Consider the following 13,051-nt stretch of genomic DNA (forward strand, 5'->3'; position numbering starts at 1 on the left):
TGCGCACCAGCTCAAATATTGATTTTGCTAGAAAGTATAAAATCTGGTGACATAATAAGGAAATCTACCTAAGGTACGCTGCCAAACGCTCCCATTAGTTGCTTTATCAGGCATCAATTCAAGAGCAACACATGAGGAAACATCAGAACTTCTCTGGCATGTTAATACATCTGTTTCCTTATTGTCAAAGCTGCCAATAGACTCCAAGAAAAATACTATTTAGGGAATTCAGCCTCTTCAAGTCCAAAGAAGATTTGACACAGACTTAGAAGAAGGTAGGGCTCAGAAGAGGGGGTGTGACAGTCAAATAATATGGGCACAGCTGCTTTGAACATAGGGTTGACCTGTGATAGATGCACAGCCCACCTCTACCCAATCTTGCATCCTAGTGCACGATGATAGGGTGCCCCAGGTCAGGCTCAGGGCTTCAACTGTGCAGGACTGGAATTTGTGTTTGAAAAAAAATGAAAAATCCAAATCTTGACCTCAAGCAACAGAAGTAAACTGGTTCTGAGCTCCTAGATATGAATGCCTTTCTGCTCTAGGGCTACCAGGGTGACAAGAACCTGACACTTTATTCCAGGCTATACCATGTGTCTTTTCTGTGGCAAGGGTCTTTTTCTTTACTCTGTGGGACCCTTATTCCTGCCATAGCTTCTTTCTGTCTTATCTAACAAGGTTTTAAATTCCTCGCAGATAATCCATTCTGTCCTAATATGTTCGTACACTGCCTGGTACAATAGGGACCTAATATCAGTTGGGACCTTTATTTTCTGCTGTGATAATAATTTTATGAGAAGACTTTCATTAAGATTCATTGCTACTTAAGAAAGCTGCACTGTCAATTTATAAGGCTGTCAAACTGTTTTAACTCCTTCTGCTCCAGAAACAAGGTTTTGGTCTTCCTTGTAGAACTGAATACGGGTAAGAGGCTGAAGCATGAACAAGAGGCAATTTTGTTATCAAATAGGAAAATTCAGAATTAGAACATTTGAGACTGCCAGGTATTAAAGGAATGTGAAACAACACTGATTGCACCTCTCTGGAGAGGCACATTTGAATTTATCCATCTTTGTTTCATTCTTTTCCATTGTCTTTCAATGGATGAAGTACTTGCTCAATTAGCACAGATCACAGCTAGTAAGTGGGACACAGGTGTGTCCCATCGGTGCTATTCAACCTTGATATGGGAAATATTTATTACCATGACAAATAACAGAACACAGGCAGCCTTTTCATTATTTCTCACTCTCCCACCCCCTAAAATACAAAAGTCTGGCAGGACAGTAGCGCTTATGGTTAATGACAGTCACCAAAGTAGTAAGGAGGCAAAAAGGAGAGACCAAAAGTTGACAGCTTAGTTGTTTTTTCCCCCCTCACCTCCTATCCTAAGGGAGCGTAAGGTCTCCCTGGGACCTCAACTGAAGATTCAACACAGATATCTCTTGCATGTCACTGCCAAGCTCTGGTCTTGTCATCTGCAAAAGGCTTCTGCAAATACATGAACAGCTAAAACATGACAGTTCTTCTGTGTTCTCTGCTTAACCAGCTGCCTCTAGGAATAACCGCAGTAAGTATTTATTAGAAGGATTTTAGATAAAGCAAGCATCTGCCAAGGCTGGCAGGCTGTTAGAAGTCATGAAAAGGAACAGGGTGATGATCCCAGGTGGTGAAGAAAACTGTGGCCCTTACCTCAACGTTCTGGTACTCTATACCATTTCAATTACACTGTACAAATTTTTGGGAAATTGCTTTAGGTCAGTTCTTAATTTGTGAAGATATAGTAAGATGCACCTTCCACAACAAGTAGAGTTTCCTTTACAACAGACAACTTAAGTCAAGCTATTGTAGACCTACTATGAAACAAAATGTACGTGTGAAAGCCTGTAGTCAAGTACTGGTAAATTACCTTTTTAAACATTGCCTGGACTTTCCAGAGATTTTTCTAAGCTACTGACAGAGAGAGAGAGAGATTATGGAGAGTAGGAAATAGTTATATTCACTTGGGAAAAAAAATGAAAAACCTAATTACTTGAAAGCTAGGGTCAATTGTATTAGTGAGACTTCTGTAATGTCCTGCATAAGGACTTCACTGCCCTTAATTTTTCGTCTACAAGGAATAGCAATAATGAGAAAATATTATTCTCGTTACGTCAGGAGAGGTGTTCCCAATCTAGAGTTTCTCTAACCAGAGCAAAGTATGTCAGAAACACAGCAGCCTGGATTCTTCATATCCTTGTCCCATTTAACAAACAGAAAAGTAAAAGCAAGGGCAACCGAGTCATCCCAAAACAGGTCAGACAAATGTAACAAGTACTTTTTTCAGGCTTGGGTTTCCCGCTGAGCTAATCCATAAAGGATTGAATATGTGTGTATGTGTGTGGCTGAGGGTGGCGAGTAGCTGGAGCGAGATGTCCAAGGAAACTTGGAGCAACAGGTGCCAAAGAAATCTCATTCTGGGAACTGATAGCCTTGTGCTATCATCAGGTTTTATCCAGCTGTTGCCTGGTGAGCCCATCCTGGCGCTAGTTAGCAGTTGCTGCCAAAACATGCAGCAGCTGGGCACCACCCAGGCAGGAGGTGAATAAAAGGACTTGTAAGTAGCATAGGGGAAATGTTATAGCTGAGGATAGGACAGAGGAATCTGAAAATAAGGGGCAGACATAGAAAGAAATGGAGAAAGAGCAACAGTTGAGCAGGTGTAATGAAAATGAAAGGCCTGAACTAGACAAAAGAGGAATGAATGTATATGTAGAATGAAAAAGTCTATGTGTAGATTCATCAGTATGAATGTAGCACATATCAGTCCATAGAGTTCCTTCAATTAAATAAGTAAGCTAACATAGACCTCACTCCGAAATTCAGGGAAAAAAATTCACTTGCTCCTCTTTGCAAGGACACTTATGAGCATTTCAGCATCACAGATGAGCAAAGGGGTTAAAGACGACAGTCGGATTAAGTGAAAGCTCAAAAGAACAGTCAGTTTAAGGCTATCCTAGTAATTCATCTAGCATCCAGTGGTTATTATCATAAGAAATGGGCTACAGGGCGAGACCACTTGCAACAGGACTAGGAGAAACTAGGAGATGTTTGTCTGTGACAAGAGAAACTAGGAAATGGTTTTTTCAAGAAGAGCCCAACTACTTTTTTACAGGCTGCTCTCCCCATGTTGTCCCCAGCACACACAATGGTTGGATAAGGAAGATTACAGTGTATGTTTCTGCCTGTCCCATTTAGCATCTGTTAATGTTGCAGAATCACAAGAAGACGGGTTGAGAAGGAGGTCCTGAGTCAGGTGGCAAAGTGAGCTGCAACAGCAGCAGTGCCTATGGGAAGTCATGGGGGTAAAGCACTAAAACAAGATGGACAGGCTCTCCCAGAGTCAGGGAAACACAAATAACAGCTGAGGTACCTGCAGAAACCTACTTCTCTGGGGAGCCTGTTCCATTGCTGAGCCATTCTCTGGGTGAAGAACCTTTTTCTAATATCCATCCCAAACCTGCCCTGAGACAACTTCAGGTCATTCCCTTGGGTTTTGTCACTGTTCACCACAGAGAAGAGATCAGCATCTGCCCTTCCTCTTCCTCTCATGAAGAAGTTGTAGACTGCTATGAGGTTCTTAGACACTGGATTATTATATTAAGTATTGGCTCAGACCAACTCAAGTGTAGGGGGTGGGGAAGGGACAAGTCAAATATCACAAGGTGGAGTAGTGCCCTGTTCCATACCCCAGCCCCTCTGAGCCTCCTGGGGCAGCCTGGGAGCAGCTGTCAGCTTAATATCTTTCTTATGTTGCGGTGATCAAAATTACACACAATATTCAAGGTGAGGATACACTGGTGCAGAGTAGAGTGGGACAATCACCTCCCTTGATCAACTGGCAATGCTTTGCTTGTTGAGGAGCTATCATCTGGTCAAGGAGTTATGCAAGGGAGCAAGTAGGCTGCATAAGATTTGTAAGGACGAGGAAGAGAGGGATAAGATATTCTCAGAGACTTACAGACACAGGAACCTCAACCATTCTTTACATAGGATATGCAGGTGGGCTCTGCCCCATCTCAGAAGAAGTTAGAAGTCAATAGAAGGGAAGGCTGGAAACTGGTCACTTCATACAAAGGGGAATGCTCTTGTTTCTACTGAAGACTTACCATTAACAAACAGGTTTAATACTCTCCAAACTGAGGAAGATCTGGGTAAGGTTTCACTCTCCTCAGTGGTGCCAAGTAATAGGTCAGAAATTGATGTACAGGAGGTTCCACCTGAATATAAGGAAGAACTTTACTGTGCTGGTGACCATGCACTGGAATAGTTGCCCAGAGAGGTTGTGGAGTGTCCCTCACTGGAGATATTCAAGAAGTATCTGCATACAATTCAGTTCAACATGCTCTAGGATTACCCTGCTTGAGCAGGGAGGTTGGACCAGATGACTGCACTGGTTGTCCCTTCAACCTTACCCATTCTGTGATTTTGAGCTAATCCAACATCCCACTCAGAGAGGGACAAGCTTGCCTTCTTCATTAACATGTCTACTCATTTTTGTATTATCCTACCATAAACTTCCACTATTTCCTGTGGAAAGTAAGTCCAGAAATTTGCTACTTGGTAGGTGAACTCTTTTGTTTTATCAGTTTTACACTGCTGTCCTAATTTGAGTGAATGGTCTCTAACTCTAGAACTTCAGGATTTGGTGCAAAAGTGGTATCCATTCACCTTCTCCAACACTTTCCTGATTCTGCAAATTTGAGGAGTCTAGCATCTCCCAACTGAAGAATATCAGTCTCTTTAGTCTTTTCTCTCAAGGCAGTTCCTCCATCTCCTTAATCTTTTCCACCCAAATCTAACTGGACGCCAACAAAAGGTTTTCGGATTTTAAACTATGTACATTTCTTTCTGAAGTTGTTAAAAATTCCAGGAAATTTTCTCCTCTGGTCCAATTTATGAAATCAACTTTATTCTAGCTGTCTGTTTCTGCTGCCATTCTTAAATCTCACTGTTAAGAGCTGAGTCTGAAGGTCTTGCCCTCTTCTATAAGAAATATCCTAGAAGAGAGTCAAGAGACCTCACGAATTTTGAGCACAGGCATGATAGCCTGCAAATAAATGCTCAACCTCAAGTTCGTTTCTCTCTTCTCACTTTCTTCTCTAAGTTCAACCCTTCCAAATCCAAGTCTTTACTTAATTATAAATTTTCCTCTCTTGTCACTGGAAATGTTATGCAAAACATAGAGTCCCTTATCCTTATCAAAATAAAAAACAAAAACCCCAAAAAAACTCACAGAAGAAGGAAGAGATGTAAGGTTGTGTGCTGGTTTAAAGGTAAACCAGCAGGGGAAATGAACTCAACTCAAAAGAGAGATTATAAGTCAGAATGACAATTTAATAAAATAATACAGACAAACAATTGGTTTTATCCCACAAAACCCAAATGTATAACCCAGCACCCTGGGGCATGAACAGAGTGATGTTCTTTGGGCCCCCTGAGTCCAAAGTAAAAGGAGAGGGGAAAACCTGTTGGTGAGAGTGCTGTTGCAGTCTGGTCAAGAGTGGTGGTTGCAGTCCAGTAGAGAGTGGTGGTCTGCAGTTTGGTTGAGAGTGGTGATCTGCAGTCTTCCTCTGGATCCCACGAGTGGTTAAAAAAGTTCCAAGACTCCAAGATTTAGGCGGGAATGCCCAGCACTTCCCTCAGGGCGGGGAGCTCCACAAAGGGTGTGAGGACAAGAGCATCCTCCTATCTCACAGGCCTCTTAGCATCTAGTTTATAGCCTGAGGAGTCAGGTTCTATGGGCAGATGGTGTAAATGGTTCACTGATAACAGTTTCTGGGAAATGGCATGGAAGGCTATAGAATACAAAGTTTTGGGTTACACCAGTACAATGATGAACTGGTCCCAGCTGTTCTAACTAGGACAGGTTGACATAAGATATGGAACTAGAATGAAGACATAAGGTAGAGAGAGAAGCACAGTGAGAAAGAGAGAGGAATGAAGAGAAGAAAAGAAAGATGAACTCAGAGTCAGACACACAGGTGGCTGCAAACAGGAAAAAAAAGAAACCCGTGTCCCTGTGCTTGGTGCCGTGCTTTTGTGCCAGAATGGCTATCAGGAAAGGGAATTCTATCTTTCTTGGGAATCCACAAAGAAAGCACAAAAGGTCACGCATTGTACTTGCCCACCTGATGCATCTCCTGGACAGTAAGCATCTATCCACTGTGAAGAAAATTCAGGGATGGACACCAGCAAAGAATCCAGCTTGAATGAGTTTGCAGATCTTTTCTAGGACTGCCAGATGGATAAATGATTCTCCCCATGTGCTATATGACTGTGCAGACACTTTTCTGTTGCTATTTCCCCCTTAGTTTACAGTTTTACTTTACTCCTTCTTTACTTCTGCTATGGGAGCTGCATTAGGTTGCGTTGTTTTTGTTTTATTATTATTTTTTTAATGTGATACCCTCTCAGATTCAGTCCTTTTCTGTGATGTTTTGTATCCAGCTTGTCAGGTAAAGCTTTAGAGTCAACAAAGACAAGATCAGAGCATCTCTGTGGGGCTATTTAAGCAAGAGGATGTCTTGGTCTTCTGGTAGGCAGTGCATTGTGAGGTAGCAGCAAATTCAATACAACAGTGAAGCGTGAATTTAGACATGTCACTGCTAATTCCTAGGTTAAAAAGAGTGAAGGAAATGTGTCAAAACAATAAAATACCTATTAAAAAGGCTGTAAAGATAGACACTGATCCATAGCCGGTACTGATAGATGATGGTAATGCTCTATTTTGCAAAACTAGGTGAGTTGGAGACTTACGTCAGATTTTCTGGGGATTTCCAGACATTGAAAGAAAGAACTAAGGGAAGCAAATTTTGAAGAAAAATATCCCTACCTTAGTTTGTGTTTTTAGTGCTTTATCCTTTTTTTCTCTGGATCCACAAGGAGAAAGTGACAATCCAGCAGGGTACTCATGAACTGTGTGAAACTGCTGTCACAGTCACTGGAGCCCTTTGGGGGAACAAATTAATTGGAATATACATGGAAAGAGGATAAAGGTCTGAGAGGAAGACAGGTAGGCACTTCAAAAGTCTAAGACAGCTGGAGAGTCTCAGAGGCTATGTGAAATACAGGGATCATCAGGCACTAATCCCATGTTGCTTTTCTTAGTTTATCAGCTAACAAGACATAAGTGAAGTTCTGGCTAATAATGTTTTCATAATGTTTATTAATGTTATGCTTTTCAGAAGGTAAAGGAGAGGCTCTAAGTTGGTTTGTAAGGATGCCCTGAGATGAATCCACCATATCTTCTGAGGATGTTGTGGAAGAGATACGCTGCTGACCAGGACAGCAGAAGGCAGATGGGGGTTGGGACCAGCACCTTGGCTCTTCCTGAATTCTGGATGGTATGTTTGGCACAAGCAAGAGTTCAAAATCATAGAATCACAGAAGGGGTAAGATCAGAAGGGACCACAGTAGGTCTCCTGGTCCAACCTTCCTGCTAAAGTAGGGCCATCCTAGAGCATATCGCACAGAATTGCACCCAGATGGTTCTTGAGTGTCTCCAGTGAGGAACACTCCATAACCTCTCTGGTCAATCTGTTCCACTGTGTCGTCACTCTCACAGTAAAGTTCTTCCTCATATTCAGGTGGAACTCCCTGTGCATCAGTTTTTACCTGTTGCCTCTCATCCTGTTGCTTGGCGCCACTGAGAGGTGCCAGACTCCATCCTCTTGACACTCTCCCTTATAGACATTGATGAAGACCCTTCTCAGTCGTCTCTTCTCAAGGCTGAACAGCCCCAACTGTTTTTTGTCCTCTGTTGGACCCTCTCCAGGAGCTCCATGTCTCTCTTGTCCTGAGGAGCCCAGAATTGGACACAGCACTGCAGATGCAGCCTCACCAGGGCAGAGTAGAGGGGCAGGATCACCTACCATGACTACTGTAAATGCTCTTCCTAATGAACCCCAGGATATCATTGGCCTTCTTGGCCACAGGGGCACACTTCTGGCTCAGGGACAGCTTGTTGTCCACCAGGACCCCAGGTCCTTCTCCAGAGAGCTGCTTTCCAGCATATCAGCCCTCGTCCTGTACTGGTGCATGGGGTAATTCTTCCCCAGGTACAAGACCTTGCATTAGCCTTTGTTTAACTTCAGATAATTCTTCTCTACCCATGTCTCTAACCTGTCAAGATCCTTCTGAATTTCTGCACAGGACTCCTGGGTATTGGCCACTCCTCCCAGCTTTATGTCAGCAGTGAACTTGCTGACAAGGTGATCTACCCTTTCATCCAAGACACTGATGAACAAGTTAAACAATACTGGACCCAGTATTGAATCTTGGTGGATGCAGAAGGGTTACATCCTTCTGGGATCTGCCTTTCAGCCAGTTGTCAGTCCACCTCACTGTCCACTTATCCAGTCCACACTTCCTGAGTTTGCCTATGAGGATGCTGTAAGAGACAGTGTCAAAAGCCTTGCTGAAGTCAAGGTAGACAATATCCTCTGCTCCCTCCTCATCCATCCAGGTAGTTATCTCATTGTAGAGGGCCATCAGGTTGGTCAAGCATGATTTTCCTTTGGTGGATCCATGCAACTACTCCTGATCACCTTCTTGTCATCCACATGGATAGAGATGGCCTCTAGAATGAGGCATTCAATCACCTTTTCAGGGGTTGAGGTGAGGCTGACTGGCTGGTAGTTCCCTGGGTCTTCCTTCCTTCCCTTTTGGAAGACCAGGGTAACATTTCCTTTCTTCCAGTGCTCAGACACCTCTCCTGATCTTCACAACCTTTCAAAGATGATTGTGAGCAGTTTTGCAGTGGTGTCTGCCAGCTCTCTCAGCACTCGTGGATGCATTTTGTCAGGGTCCATGGACCTGTGGACATCAGGTCTGCCTAGGTGTTCTCTAACCCAATCCTCCATGAGTAAGGGAAAGTCTTCCATCCAAGGTTCCTTTACCCTGATCTCCCGAGTCAGAGGTTCCTGAGGGCTGGTCTTATCAGTGAAGACTGATGCAACAAAGGACGCAGTTACTCCTGCGTTCTCTGCATCCTTTGGTTACCAGGGTCCCCCCTCCATTTAGTAATGGCTTGACATTTTCCTTAGTTTTCCTTTTGTTACTAATGTATTTGAAAAAGCGGGGACCCCGGTGGTCTAGTGGTTAGGATGAAGCACTCTCACCGCTGCGGCCCGGGTTCGATTCCTGGTCAGGGAAATTCCCCTGGGCAGATGGAGCTCGTCAGCCCTGTAAGGCCATCCATCTAAGAGAAGGTCACTCTAAACAAACCTACATCCTGAGGACCTCATTGCCGCTGTCCAAGCTCGCTCAGCCCTGGCAGATGAACCTTAGGATTAAAGGGTGGGCTCAGCTCAGTGCACACTGTGTCTCTCCTAAAAAATCCACTGCGCAGGCTCGAAGGGTAAAGACCTTTCCCAAATCTTCATTCATGAAGACTGGCCATACAATTTGAAGAAGCCCTTCTTGTTGTCCTTGACATCCTTGGCCAGATTTAATTCCAGATGGGCCTTGGCCTTCCTTGTCTCATTTCTACTTACTCTGACAAACTCTCCATATTCATTCCAAGTGGCCTGTCCCTGCTTCCACCTCCTGTGTATTTCCTGTTTATGCTTGAGTAATGACAGGAGTTCTTTTTTCATCCATGCAGATCGCTTACCCCCTTTGTCCGAGGCATCAGGGTGCATCGTTCTTGAGCCTGGAGGATGTGATCCTTGAGTATCAACCATCTCTCTTGGATCCCTCTTCCTGCAGCACCTATTCCCATGGGATTCCTCTCAGGAGATCCCTGAAGAGGCGAACATTAGCTGTCCTGAAGTCCATGGTGGCAATCTTACTTGCTGCCCTGCTTCCTCCTTGCTCACTACTGAACTCCATAGTCTTGTGGTCACTACTCCCAAGACTGCCTCCAACCTTCACATCTCACAGAATCACAGAATCAATTAGGCTGGAAAAGACCTCTGAGACCATCAAGTCCAATCTATGACTGAACACCACCATGTCAACAAGATCACAGCACTAAGTGCCAGGTCCAGTCTTTCCTGAAACACCTCCAGGGATAGTCACTCCACCACCCCCCAGGGCAGCCTATTCCCATATCTAATCACTCTTTCTGTGAAGAAATGCTTCCTAATGTCCAACCTAAACCTCTCATGGTGCAGCTTAAGACTATGTCCTCTTGTCCTATCACTAGTTGCCTGGGAGAATGGACCAACCTCCATCTGTTTACAATTCCCAAGAAGGAAATTCCCTGTTTGTTAGTATAAGGTCAAGCAGCACACCATTACTTCTGGGGTTCTGTGCTGATTCTGTCAGAAATTTGTCATCAATTCTTTCCAGGAACCTCCTGGACTGTTTGTGCTTCTCTGTGTTGCTTCTCCAGCAGATGTCAGGGTAGTTAAAGTCCCCTGTAAGAGTCATTCAATGAGGAAATAAAAGGGGGTGGGGTGGTGCATGTCTGGTATTTTGTTCAGTTGCCTTATGATTTTGAGCCTTGTTCAAGATTTTTCCTATAAGCGGGATGTCTAGGAACTTACTTGGTTGTGCCACTCTGTATCTTTTTTGGAAAGTAAGTGGCATACAGGATGATATGTTCTTGGACATAAGGTCCATGGTAAAATCAAACATGAACTTGTCTCTCTCTCCCCCCCCTTATTATAAAGAGATACCGGTTTGCTGTCCTCTGAAATTGTCTCTTCCCAGCATTCATTAATAGAGCATCAGTTTTCAGGGAAAGAAAAGGTTTTTCTACAATCTCCTATGAAATGTTCTAGTTTTCTAACTTTTTTCTCTGCATCTGCCTGTTCAAAATTGCCTGTATTCTTAAAAAGAAACTTATGTGTCTATTGGTGTTTAAAGTATAAACTTGATATCTGATTATTTTTATAGTTTGGGTTCTTAATTACACCATTCCAAAAGAAACATTTCAAGGATAAAAATTAATTACTTTCAATGTTGCTTCATATTTGTTATGCTGCTGACAGTGCTTGTTTTAAGTAAGTGGAAACAGGTGTGCAACAACTAATTTAATTAAATTAAACTTGCGAGTAGGGAATGAAATACACATGGCTATTTTCAAGGAGAGATACTGTAAACACTAATTAAGCAGCTGGAAATCAATAACTATTCCCTCCTCCCAATTTATGAAATGGAAGAAGTCCTGATCGTTTCAATCATGACATTGTTATTTATATATTGCTAAGGTATAAATAAGAGGTGCCCATACCCAGACCAGCCACGAAACTTGTAGAGATCCAAGAAGCATGATATAGTGTTGTTTTCACACTACCTGTTGAGTCCCAAAAGAGACAGTGACTTGTCTAAAGTGAATAATTTTCAGAACTAATAAGTAAAAATAATCTTCCAGTCCCTTTCTGGCTAAAATTAAGTCCTTAAGGGATGGCTAGTACCTTTCCAGGGTTGAATTACCATGTAAGATTACTGTAAATCTTGTGTGTATATGAATAAACGAAATTTTGAAAGGAGAAAAATGGATTAGAAAATTTTTCCAAATGCCTCAGTATTAATTTCTGTTCTTAGAGAGTCCTCATTAGCATTTATCTTAATCTTCTGCTCCCTGCAGAAGCACAGACAGGCTCTTGGCTTTTACAGCTAAAATAATTTTGATGACTTTTTCTACTATTGCTAGTAGAAGTCAACACAGCTAAGTTAGAGCTAGAAGCTACTTTCCAATCTATTTTGTGCATTCCTGTGTGCAGGTCATAGCAACTACTCATGTACCAGGCCACAAGAGGCAAGAAATAGCTAAAGTCAGATGCACAGAGGATCCACAGCAGACTACTTACCTCATGGTAAGGTCTACCCATGCTGGTTAAGGAAGGGATTTCCCTATATCCTGTGGAGCAATGCCTGTGCTGGCTGAGGAGAGGGAACAAGTCCTGCTGCTCAGAAAATCACTGCCTGCTTAGCATTAGTGTTCACAAAGCCTGGCTGTGAGGTATATTCTAGATCAGTAAAATAATAATTTAAAAAAAAGAGGTGTGTGGAATGGAGAGAGATTCAGTCTTCTTTTTTTTGTTCCTAAGGGCCCCAGAAAACATGAGTGATACAGGTTCAATCTTCATCTTATGTACACCATCTCCAGTGAATCACGAACCAAGTACAGATATATTTTACAGAGAGAATTGTGGAGTATCACAGGGTCTGGATGGATGCAAGATGTCTGGATAGATGGAGATGTTCCACTTGACATAAAGAATTAGAAATTAAGTGGAACACATATTGGACTATGCTCACCAGTCTCTCTGTGCATCTTTCTGCTACCATCATCTCCTCTTCCTGCTGCTCTAATGGGAAAGCCATAAAAATACTCTTCCAGAGGAAGGTGACAGAGGGGTAGCAGAGGGAGTAGGGAGAAGGGGAGGCTTTTGTCTTCCCTCTTGACTTTACAGATATGCATCTGCAGCTTTTATTTTGCGTTATAAGTGCATCCAGATGTTTAACTGAAAGGCTGGATTTACTGTCACAGGAGCAACTTCAGCAGGGATCCACACTGCTGCTTTCACAAGCTCTCTGGTTCTCCTTCCACATATGTAAAAGCATTTGTGACAGTGGCTGTAGAAGGTGGGCACCCTGCTGTTATTCTTCCACAAGATCCTCATGGAGGTTTGCTTGTCACTGGAAACTTAGGGTGTTTGGCTTAAACATGCATCATACCTTTGATGAATAAGAGTTTATGTAATGAAAACAGGGTTCAGTTCAACTTGTTTTCAAAACCTACTTGCCTTTTCCTTCATGTTTTATGGTAATTTTCTGGCCCTGCCAAAGAAAAATAAGTCCTTTGTGGTCTCACTGGACCATCAAAAGAGAGGTAGCTCTCATGCGCCTCTGCAAAATTTCCTGATATAAGCAGTTATTGTTCTGATTTTTCACCATTGATAAGGCATTTAAATAACCTAACCAAAGAATGAGTATTTATTTAAGTACAGGCAAAGAGGTACTTGGTGTTTGAACACTGCTTGAATTGAAGCAGTCTTTATTAATGTAACTGAAATAGATACCAACCACTGTATACCAGCTGCACAAACATTCCTCT

This window comes from Corapipo altera, unplaced genomic scaffold (genome assembly GCF_003945725.1).
Source record: "Corapipo altera isolate COAL_440 unplaced genomic scaffold, ASM394572v1 59, whole genome shotgun sequence".
NCBI classification, from domain to species: Eukaryota; Metazoa; Chordata; class Aves; order Passeriformes; family Pipridae; genus Corapipo; species Corapipo altera.